Here is a 12,966-nt window from a genome sequence, read left to right as displayed (position 1 = left end):
ACTAAGGTTTAGGAGGAGTTTATACAAATTAATAATGGAACAACGACATATGAGCAATGATTGATATTTATATCAATTATAAATTACGAATATTCAACTCCTTTATTCAAACAGCGTGAACGAACTTTTATAAATATATCTCCTTTTTTATTGACTTTGGGAATCAATAGCAAGAGACCTCATGTGGAAGGTTATAATCTTCCTTATCTTACCTCTGTTTGTTCCACTGCCTGTGTATCAAAACCTTATAAAATTTCGCATTACAACATAATAAATCCGGGTTCAACAGAAGAACGGTGTGAACACCAGACTTTCACAAGGCCTTGCTCTCAGCTCTTTACGGCACTCCACATTTGTCGGTAACAGTCTCAGACGGCTCACCCCTACAGTGTAATGATGACGCACAGGCAGTATCTCCTAATGGCATCGCTTAAACGAATCAACCACCGACGCGTCGCGTAGACTCGAGTCGGGGAAGAGGAACATCTAACAATAATTAATCTTGTTGTAATTGTAGAATTGTTATTAATGGCCCACCTCTGGCCGGCCATGATAGCGGTGTGGCCCGGGCCCGGGCTGGCGCGGCGCTGGCCCCACCGTCTGATTGATGTTTCGACAGATCACCTGATAAATGAACCTCTATGCGGGCGCTGCGCCACGCCGAGCCGCCATCTTGCTAACGGCCCCTTTGTTCACAATTATTGTTACGCCTTTTCATAATCGCCGAGTGCCACAGCCGATCGCTAATATGTAGAACGGCTCTCTATGAAACGCATCCTGTTCTTTGTGACTTCCCGTGGCTCTCAAACCTACCGTTGAAATTGGATCCCATTCCTGTGTGTTCAAAACGAGTGTTCCAAAGGAGGCTATCTTATTTCATAAGTCTTTTTTTTATAAAAAAATTGCTGATCTAAAAACTCTTTATATTGGCTTAACTGTCTATGAAAGTTTTAAATGGCCTAAGATATAACAAAACTCGTGTGGTTAGTTAAAAAAACAGATTTCAACTGGATAAGAATTCCCAAGATGAAAATTTAATTGGCAAAGTACGATTTCTCAAAAGATGACAATGATGCACTTGTTTCAACTTATTCACTAGTTACCTGACACACTAAATAGAAAGATGTTATAGTGGAAATGCTGCTTACATAATTCTATGACAAGACAGATTCAATATATTATTCAAACCGTAGGTTCTCGGCATCGCGTAAGATAAAGTTAAATTAAGCTGGACTTTAAGTCATAGTAAGGTATGAGAATAGAAAAATGTTCCCTTGAAGTTTTATGATAAATAACACTCATGTGATTTAATACCACTAAACAACTTTTTTGAAGGGTGCGATTATTATTAAAATTATTATTCATAACGTGCATAATCGAATGTTTGTATTCACGCAATAATAGTGTTGACTAGTTGCAATACATGACGTACCTCACTCATTACAAAATAGGTATCAGAATAGACGGTCAGTAACAGTAACACACATTAATTATCCTACAATAACGTATTCTGGCAGTGTTTTACGGAAGTAGAACGTAGAGTGAGTCTAAAGCGTGACAAAATTTGGAAACCAGTGAGTGACTGAAGACCACAGGGCCGCTGTCTCTTGTGTGGCCGGACACATGTTTCTCCCAGGTAAACCACAGTGAGGGCGGGGTGGTCCGGCCTGGTGACAAATGACTGTTACCTCTGCCGTCTCCTGGGACATCCTCAACCATTCACGCGGGTAACGGTACCAGTAATCATGAGAACTAAACACTTTCCAGCCCACGGGTGCGGCGACTACTTCCATACCGAGATGCCACGGCATTGTTCGAATTCTGCTGTTTCCGCTCTGGGGGCAGTTGCTCAGCGTCTCATTCGAATCGTAAACTGGTCTGTAATGCTTTGTTTCCTCAGCTGCCATTTATAACATATTAAAATGTATTAAATTAAAAGCTCTGATTACTATAACATAACTGAAATACTTTGAGATCTAACTTAATAATGAATGTCAACCCCTTCAGTCATTTTCTCAAGCACTTTACACATTTAATTGTTCAATGGTCGATCAAGGATGCAATGCAACGGCACACTCTTCCTCTCTCAGTCTTGTCATCAGATCAACACGAATTTGATTGCATAAATCAGGGGTGCCCAACCTTTTTTACCCAAGGGCCACATTGTAAAGCCTTTATGGCCAGGCGGGCCAACATCCCAGGGGATTTGGAACCCCAAACAAAACGTATTGCCCGGGGTTTGTTCCAGAAATCTTGTGCAAAATATGAGTTTTAAGGTTATTTGGCCCTTGTTTCCTGATTATTGTAATTTCTTATTATTTATTAGTTGTTAGGTAAAGGTTTATAATATATCATGTTTTTAGGTTCTTTTAGTAGGAATAAATATAGACCCAGACTTTTAGACGTTTGCTCTAATTCTGAGGGAAAAATAAAAAAGTCACTAATAAATTGATTTTAATTAATCCTACTAGGATACTAGGACATACAAATTACGTGGCGAGTGGTGACCTTGAGTTGGGTAGGGGTTACGTCGCCGCACCGCGCGCTGTGCCGTGCTTTACGCGCGTTCTATTCGCCAGCCGGCAGCCACCACCGTAGTCAGTGAAATCTGTCTGCAACTACTTTACTTCTTTCAACACTCATACTCCACCAAAAGAATACGGCTCGTTCTACGTGAAATCGGCTGGACTGCTTGGTTCTCAAAATTTGTATTTATTTAATATTTCAAATGCTTGTAAACAAATTTGGTTGTTTTAGCAACAAGGCGGGCCACATAAAACTGACTCGCGGGCCGGATTCGGCAGCCCTGGCATAAATTATAGTTCAAGTTGTATGGATATCGTGTCAATCTTCGTTAATACATTTCTGGGGAAAACACGAAAAGGGATAAGATGAACGCTGTATTCATCTTGAAATGTACGATATGGTAGACTATGTAAATGTAGCTGAACACAAGTAATGTTCCCGATAAACATTACAGTAACTAACCACATTGCGCCACCAGAACCACCAAGTTTCGACACGACCGCCGTGTCAGGACAAGGTCGTCAGGCCGGGAAAGCGATGGTTGCGCCCCACACAATGGTCAGGTATAATTAAATGAAACAATGTGCAGGCGGGCGGGGGCCCAGGGGGCTCCACCAATGGGAGACCGCGCCCCCCGGGGCCCATCAATCTCACCACCCATAGTTACACCAATGCCGCTGCCGGTAACCCAATTACAGCACATGCAGGGAGTGTGTTTGGCACATATTCCGCATACCAATCAACAAAGTTCCGAGGCCGTTACGTACAGGACCACTGTTGTTAAAAGCATGAATTTGAAAACATGGATCTTGATCTTGTAAATTATAATAATAGTCCAGTTGTCTAGCTGGTAATATCTTGATTTTGTTACCCAAACAGGCGCCCTAATGAAACAACATTCCAGAAGAAATTTATGGATCACACAACAATATACCATGACAAACAGCCACTCTATATGTATGTTTCTGTAACACTGTATATATCAGTGTTAAACCGAATTGCATAACTTAAAAACGTATATTACAACTCATTAATTAGTTTTAGATGATAACTACTGTACTGATAACTACACCATAATTGTCCAATTTTTAGAATCGCTGGGGACTTGGCACGCCGACTTCATCGTCGGGCTTTAAATTAGATTACATGATCAATAGTTGACAAGAGTATTAAAAGTGCTGGTATTTAGTTCATAAAAATCAAAGTTTAAGGAGGCGTTGATGTAATCAAGATTTTAATTTATCCGGAAAATAAGTTAAAGATATGAATAAATTGAGCAGGTGATTTAAGTGTACGAGGCATGTAATGACCGGGGTATTACACACACACCATGGATTGCGAGGGTAATGTTCCTTATGTAGCTGTGACTCTCAATGTATACTTAACAACTGATTAGTAGCTTGACCAAAGCTTTCACTCGACTGGGAAGAAAGTTACCTGTGAGTTAACTTGACAGGCGAGTTCATGTCTGTTAATTAATCGCCGATTATTCATTGATCGGGCTGTTGATTCTTCTTAGGTTTTAGTGAATAAGGGAATTTAGTTTACCGGGGGAGATTAGTTTATCTAAGATAAGTTGTACAAAATAATCGGTATTTCGGGGACGTAAGACTCACCCAGAAAATATCTTTTATCTACAAAAATAATAAGGGCTTTTAACGCCAGGGCGCTTTAGATGTTTTGAGTCGTAGGGCAATCATCGTTAGCAGCAATTGTTTCTTTGTCGAAATGATTTTGTCTTATTAGCTCTGTTATCCTTTCTTTATATCTGTCACTTGGTTGTTCTAGCTTACACTAATTTGTAAACGGTAATTTGAAAGTTTATCTACACTTAAAATTGGCTATTATTAGTTCTGAATGATAATTAACATTTCATACCTGTATTATTCATCGGGTCTTTTTTGAACAAAATCTTCATTTCGAAGGTTCATTACTTGTTCGATAAAACCACCAAAAACCCACCAGGACGACGAGTGTGTAAGTGGGGGTGGGGAGTGAGGAAGGGGTAAAATCAAGTTTCAGAATCATGACACTACTATACTTTTGTTGAAAATTATGTAACTTGACAAGGGATTTAAACAAGATTGATACGCTAATTCTTTGATATACTTAACCCAAAAAGCAAAATAAATAGCAAGTTAACCAAAAATTTAAAATTCCCTGAAACTGTATTTTAAAATTGATCAGTTTCTTTGAAGCAGCATCATTCCCGATGTTAAATTTACCCAATAAACTAATTATCAATGATCCGTAAACTTCCAAAATTTAACATTTGCTATTAATATTTCCAGTTACGGCAATACATTTAATTATATACTGCAACAGAAGCGGACAAAAATGAATGAGGAATAATCATACTGCGTTCACTTTCAACTACAATTAAAAATATAAACAACTACGACTAACTGGCCATAGTTTTTTTAATGTGGCAATATTGGATGGCAATATATACAATGGAACATTACGATAAGGTAGATATGGCTTAGAAAAATCTAGTAAAATCTTACAAATACTGTATATAACTCAACTCTCGACACTACTAGAAATTTCCTCCTGGAAATTCTAAAAAAATTGAGATAAGCTTGTATTTAGGCTAAGAACACGGTGTCGGCAACAGACACTGCAATGATCCTAGTTCTCATGGTGTGGAGCGTAAGGGAGATCTGGGTCATTCCACACCAAATTAACACTACACCTCAGTTATTATCTTAGAGCAAAACAAAAAAGTGTTTCAGAATTGTGAGGTCATCGAAAATCTCATAAGCTTTTCAGATAGCAATCCTACAACGTTTTAAGTAGTATACAACATTGCGGGAATAATTGGGAATACGATAACAACCGAATAGATTGTTAATAGATTGAGCTTAAACTTGGTACTAGGCAATATTTGTATATAACTTGGATGTGCTTGTTACCAAGTCTTAACCAATACAACATTTCAAGGTGGCGGTCATTCGCATTTGGGAAAATGTTTTATCTCGGATATTTTAGAACATTAATAAAAACTTTTCTGAAAAACTATCAACAACTTCAAGGATAATTATCCTTACATATTTTTTCAATAATTTTTATGGTTTCAAGATGGTGGTCGTGTGTGTTATATAAATATAGAATTGAAACGTTTAAGTGAATATGTTTATAAAGATGATTTCGCATTGGTTGTAACGTAATCTAGTCCACGACTTAACAAATAAATCTGAATACCACTGCCATATTGTACATACAGAGTAGGCCTACTATTATGAAGTACTAATACTTAGTACTTTGCATTTAAATTTAATTGTCCAAGTAACCAAAATAAATTACTCTGTTTTTTTTATCAGAGCACATTTTATAATCCGCTTCTGGAGTCCAAATGCTGTCTTATTTGTTATTGCATACGTACTTTAAGTCAACATAAACATAGTACTTAAGTAACGAAATGAGGTAATTGTAGAAGAAATTACAATGAAGCAATACATGTATTTATTTTGCCGTTACATTTTATTTAAATCTACCGAAGAAGACAAACTAACATTGTAATCACGTCGTGTATATCAATAGGACACGGCCGGAGCGGGGTGCGCGAAGTGTGTACTTCAGGATGACTCAATAGGGGAGAACATATCAATTAATAATATAATTCAGCTGCGGAAACGGCAGAGAGCCAGGCAGCTGTATCCGGGTCCGGGGGGGGGGGGATACCAGTTTAATTGAACTACAATGGCGGTCCTCGCCATCGCCATACCTGACAGGCAGCCGCCGCGGTGTACGCTGCAGGGACAGGTGCGCTCTACTTGCATCGGAGAACAAACTCGGTATGGAGAGAGAATAACCAAGAACTAGAACTGCTTTGTCATCTACGTTCAAGACTGCACTAAGAGATTCCCAGACTCTGACTTGTAAGCGGAATTATGAATACACTCGGCAGTCTCCAGATGACGTCATCAATCCAGTGCTATACTATAGTCCCACAGACACAATAATATACTTGTATACGGCACTGCGTACGTTGTTCAGGCTATGACTTGTTTCTCCTACTTCCGCTATGGGTAGGTAGGTAATAGTTTGGTAGTACACCGGAAGGGACATTAGTCAGTGTACCACGTTTATGATTGGCTGAAGGTGTTTCACTCCTAACGTAAAAGTATCAGCCGAGAAAAATAAATGAAGACAGTTATTTATGTTCATTATACTTCCTATGATTTAAATAACAGCATAATTTGTTCACATCGCTATAATTATTCAATAATTGGCTATAATTCATTGAAACAATTTGACAATTTGTAGTTGTAGGCTATATGTATAATTTCAATAAACATTGAATCACAAACAATACTTCGTCCGCCGGGACTCGAACCCGGACATCCTCTCACTTGCCGGGCGAGTGCGCTACCATTTATTACAAAATGTTAGACTATATTGATGAATTGGTGCCATGTGGTACAATATTGACGGAGACGAGGCCGTCACTTTTCCGCCGAGCTAGGGGAGTACTACAAAGAGAGAGCGCGAGATCGAATTTGGTAAGCGATTTTATAATACGGACTTTCCTGTATATGTATTATTCTTTAATCCATGCCATATTGGTTGATACCACCATAGAAGAAGTAGCAGTAAGTAAGTGTACTATACAATCAATAAGAGTAGAAAACAAACTCAACTTCTTGATCCATTAATGTTAGAAATTTAAAAAGTTTTATTAATAACATTTTATAATGATAAATGAGTGATTAAAGAGTTATAAGGCATTAATTTATCACATTGAGATAAAAACAGTAGCCTACCATGAACTTTAAGGGATCAAAAACCTATAGTTTTTTAATTGTCTCAACACAATTATTGTAAATATTTACCAAATTTACTCTAATGTTTGTGGGTTACGTTTATAAAATCTAATCGCCATTTTGGGTTTGGTGGATTTCCTTACTTTCATTTTTTCCAGTGGTAAAGTACACAAAAGCCATTTAGTGGATATACGGTTTAGTACCATCTAGGACAAGATATGTAGAAGAGAAAGCAAGGAAATGCGTAATCTAAAAATAACACAAAAGCGAATACTAGTGTGAAGAAGCTAAACCTATCAAGACAATGTGTACTATTTTACAGAAGGAACTGACCAAACAACTTTTCTCAAACGATTAAAATGAATTATCCTACAATCAACTAGTGTCCTCGGGACGGAAAAATTGCCAACTTATAAATGTAACGTGAACATGGAAGCCGCACCGCAAGAAGTGCGTGACGTGGACCGTGGATAATGGGATATGGTTTACAAGATGGTAAAGAAAGTAAACGTCCGCGGGGCCCAGTTATCGGAAGTAAGTGAGGCGTGTCGTGTTGGCGATGGCGGAGGGAGAAAGCTTGCGGAAGAATCGACACTGACATGCGGTCTACGTGTCCTTGTCATCATGCATATCCAGCGTGGCGTGCAGGTTGTGTAATCACGAGTGTAGCCGGTGCACCATGTAGTGAGGTCCAGTATATAGATAACTGTCAGGATATTGAGCTAAGAGATTATTGGGACCCGCACCTTCATATTCACTTTCTTCACATTTCTCCGCATAATCTCACTACCAAAGCAATACACAAATACGTTTATACATAGTTTTACAACAATACCGATATACCTTGCTAAAACTAAATACGACACGTCTTTAATAGTGAACTTGAAACTTTTGAACTCTAAAGTTAATCCACTGCGCTACCGAGCATCAATAAATAGTCTTTGAAAAAGTAAAACTGTACATGTTATTATGTACCGTAGCCTATTGCAGCCAAGGGTTAAATATTAATTGCATGTCTCGCGTATATGTACACTTTTGTGACAATAATGAGGTTATGATTGAAATAAAACTTTTTTACGTGATCAATTATTAAAGTAGTATGTCACGGTATAAGTTCGGGAGTGAATGGTCTAGGAGCGCGCGTACTAGTCATCTTAACAATGCGGGTGATTGAGTGACGGATTGTGTTGCTTTAACATAACACAATAATAAACATTACACCAGGTAAGATATTTATTTCAAAGACATAAAGAACACAATCCAATACTAAACGATAAAGCACTTAACCTAAAAGTAACACCGTAGGTACACTTGGTGTTGGGAAATAAACACAGGTCTGAAGCAGGAAGTGGAGTTGTGGCAATTTTAATAATGAATCACTTTAATCACAGGTGAGAAACAGATACATCCAGTTCAGTAGAATAAAGAAGATGTTATAACTTAACTACTGCTTTAAGTTAAGCAAAAGTTGACATGCAGTATTTATTTGTTTTAACGCTTTACAAATGGTTTACGTTCAAAACTCTACAGTATGTTGTTTTGTCAAAAACAAGGAGCAGAACTGTCAGTTTTGGATAGAACATTCACTAAAATATTTAACCAACAACTTAGACTAAAAAAACGTGTTAAAAGAGACTTGGCGAGACAAGACTACGACGTCTCGTTCAATTTCAGGCACTAAAAGCTGCACCTAAACACTCCACCATTTTCCCACTAATGAAAGAACAAGTTCCGTATAATCGAATCCCCTACTTTACCCAAATGCGGCAATCAAGAGAACCTCCATCATTTCGGAGTGTATAAAAACGTCGACAGATGAAAGATAGGCGGGCCGCCCGGTCTCTCAAAGTCGCCGCCGCTTCTTCCTCGGTTCCCACACTAAACAAGTGGATCCCCGGGAATGGCGGCGCAGAGCGGCGAGAGGCGGGCCCTTGGATCAATTAGTCGACAATGGCCATTAAAATGGCAACCCGTGATATGGGCCCGTGATCGGAACGCCGCACCCACAACACGACCTGGGGTTGTCCAACACCGCATGCGAATGCAATAGTTGTAGTCGAAATTGCCTTAGATCCGTCTTTCAAGTGCAAATAAGTCCGGCCTTGAAGGCCTACTGGAGCGTGATTGGAAAATCCTGCAGCCGAATTGTAGGCATGTTGGAATACCCATGTCGTCTGCCTGCCAACCATTTACCGTACATACGAGTACACTACAGTCCTTCATCTCTCTTTCATCTCTGATGTTTTTTGTAAGAACAAAGCATGCACCCTTCTAACAGAACATACACAGCACCTAGTGTACATGTACTCAAGCCAAGACAGTCTCGTTTCCTATATTGTTTTGTCTTACTCTTTTTTACTTCAGTTTTGCTGTATATAAAGAAAGAAGAGCAGTTTCCGCTATGATACCGTCTATCTGAGTAATATACGAGTATGATGTGTTCATCGTGATCCTAGATGTCACTGATTCCCAGAAAAGTATTATCTGAGTCCGTAATATGAAAATATCATTAATATGATGAACCGGTGGAATTAAATGTTGAATTCCCTCAACGCATGCACACATGGACTAGCAGTTAACAGTATTCTTGGAATTACATCTAGTTTATTTAGGCCTGCATTAGAACAACTTCATAGCCCACTACGAGCAATAATCACGTGTACAGAGCGAGGCTAGCCGACACGCGTTGTCCAAAATTTCTACAGAACAACACAGTGTGTTTCTCTGTACACATTACTCATGGTGGTCGCACATGACGTCATGTGTGCGACACTGCGGCTGTCACTGTATCCTATACTGATTAGATTGTGGTACATGAGTTGTTCGTTATACAATAATGACAGATCTCACAGTAAAGTATTTGAATGTGTAATATTGAGCCCAATAAAAACGTCTTCTGTTCTACCACCTGAATGTTCTCGTCATCGCAGAAGCTAATAGTTTGTAGAGGTCACTGCGGCTGTCACTGTATCCCATACTGATTAGATTGTGGTACATGAGTTGTTCGTTATACAATAAGGACAGATGTCGCAGTAAAGTATTTGAATGTGTAATATTGAGCCCAATAAAAACGTCTTCTGTTCTGCCATCTGAATGTTCTCGTCATCACAGAAGCTAATAGTTTGTAGAGGTCACTGCGGCTGTCACTGTATCCTATACTGATTAGATTGTGGTACATGAGTTGTTCGTTATACAATAATGACAGATGTCGCAGTAAAGTATTTGAATGTGTAATATTGAGCCCAATAAAAACGTCTTCTGTTCTACCATCTGAATTTTCTCGTCATCACGGAACCTAATAGTTTGTAGAGGTCGCCAGGGCAAGGACCCAAGAGCCCAGCATATATACACTCTTCCAAACCGATTGTTGCCAACAGCTTTTTGTGGAATATAACTGAAAACTAAACACGCATTACGTGGGGCAAATCGAAGACTTATACTTATATACAAATGTAGGGTTGCTTTTCTTGTTTCTCTACTACAGCGTTGTACCGTACACTACGGAATTTGCATATCCCATTTGAAAGTAGCTACTATGTTTGATATACAAATATTAGTCCATAATATAAATAAATTGTCGTTAAAAGTTTTTATTCTTATTGTAACCCCCATAAAAACAATCAAGCCTCATATAATTTTACGATCTTATTATGTTTATTCGAAACACCACTGTCTTTATCAACGCCCTTGGTCAAAGCTAACACTTCCTCTTATTTACGCAGTCTCAAATTGCTAAACAAACGTATAATCATATAAAACACACGACCGGCAAATAAAATGTCGAGTCACGATTAATATTTATTTATTGCATAATTTGATATCTTTTTCACCGAAATGGCTATAAAGGAGCTAACTCGATGAAACTAGCAATATTGTAAATAAGAACAATGCAAACAAACACCAGTTTGTAATTGCATTCACAGAATAATTTGATAATCTTATCGAAATGGTTGCCAAGGAACCAACTTGATCAAAATAACAATCAATAATGATTACCACACTTACTAAACAGCAGTTTATTAAAAATGTCATTTTTTACAATGATAATTTAATATATTTTGTATTGAAATGGCTGTCAAGGGACCAACTTAATAAAAATAACAATCAATAATGATAACAACACTAACTAAACAGCAGTTTATTAAAAATGTCATTTTTGTTATGAGATAAATTTATTTACTGCATATTTGGATATATTTTTTATCGAAATTCCTGTCAAGGAGCCAACTCGATAAAATAACAATCAATAATGATAAAAGAACAAACTAAATAACAGTTTGTTAAAAAAAAATTTTTGTACGATTTAAATGTATTTACAGCATAATTTGATATCTTCTTTATCAAAATGGCTGTCAAGGGGCTAACTTGATAAAAATAACAATCAATACTGATAACAACACAAACTAAATAGTAATTTTGTGAATATATATTTTGTTATTAACTTAATAATTCACAAGAATATAATTTATATAAAATTTGCTAGCGAGGTATCTTTGGAAAAATAGAAGCCTACGTATAACATATTCATCGTCAGATAGGATATTTGTCAACGAAGCTGGCAGATTTACGTTGCGCTCTGTGACAGCAGTGTCACATGGGGCGCAGATCTGCTGCAGTCTCGGCTCATGAGGTAGCAGTGAGTCAGCAGCGTGTGTCCTAGTCGAAGGCGACACAACACCACCTCGTCGCGATGGCTCCAACGCGACGTCGTGTCCCATGGTATAACACTGTCTTTGATTGACCTTAGCTTGACCATTTTTTACCTGTTATTGTCGACTGCCCACCAGTCGAAACTCCACTTAGCTTTAATTTCAGTATGATTCCATCATCCGTGTAGAGAAAGGCTGGAGGTGAAGTGAATCTTTCATTCATTTATCTGCCACCTCGTTACCGATATTCCTACGTGATTTGGCATCCAAACAAAATTTACAACTACACCTATGTTAATGACAAAGGGACTAAACTTAGATAATGATTTTTCCGCGACTCCTTGTGACTCAACACAAGAAACAGAGGAGTAGGAGTCAAATCATCTTCAATGTACGGACTTTCACATTTTATTTGTTTTGAATCCATTTAGTTTTCTGATCAGAGAGCTACGCTTTTTGCCAAGGTCGCTCTGATTCCTGGCTACAACACAATCATTTGCTTGTCATAATGGTGTGGGGGGTTGGTTTTCATAAAGGTTTACACCAGCGGATCGTGTTAAGTAGTACGGGCTGGCATGGTTAATCTCCCAAAGAGGATTGGAATCTAATTTCAAAAGGAAGTAACATGAACATCCCATGGAAGCAGTATGGCGCAAGTGGAAGTAATGGTCGCCATATAGAGATTATGACCCCTGAGCGATATGCTCTCTTACTTATAGTTGTATGACTGTGCTATATATTTATTTATTTATTTATTTACGGACTACGTATGCATCTTTATAACTATTTTATTCTAATAAGATTTTACGATGATGAACCCATGACTTACTGCTTTATAAAGACTGAAGAAGATGAATTTTTTTGAATGATAAGAGATTAAACAGATCATAAAAAGAATCCTGGTAGAGATTATGTAACATAAATGTACCTGAACATATAAAACGCTCACTGTATATTTTGTCAAAGAAATAAATCTTAAAAAATAAACATAAGAGAGACGATTTACCAACACAAGAAGGACATTG

The 12,966-nt window shown here is 38.0% G+C and overlaps 1 protein-coding gene across 3 annotated transcripts in view; it reads right to left on the bottom strand.

The window, feature by feature from the left end:
- The window catches only part of LOC124375215 (segmentation protein cap'n'collar), a 230,454-nt gene that overhangs the window by 127,196 nt on the left and 90,292 nt on the right, over positions 1-12,966 (bottom strand). The gene's annotated exons all lie outside the window — the stretch shown is intronic.

The sequence above is a fragment of the Homalodisca vitripennis genome, chromosome 1 (genome assembly GCF_021130785.1).
Source record: "Homalodisca vitripennis isolate AUS2020 chromosome 1, UT_GWSS_2.1, whole genome shotgun sequence".
Lineage (NCBI taxonomy): Eukaryota > Metazoa > Arthropoda > Insecta > Hemiptera > Cicadellidae > Homalodisca > Homalodisca vitripennis.
Note: the sequence above shows the minus strand (reverse complement) of the source record. Positions and strands in the feature narration are given on the sequence as shown.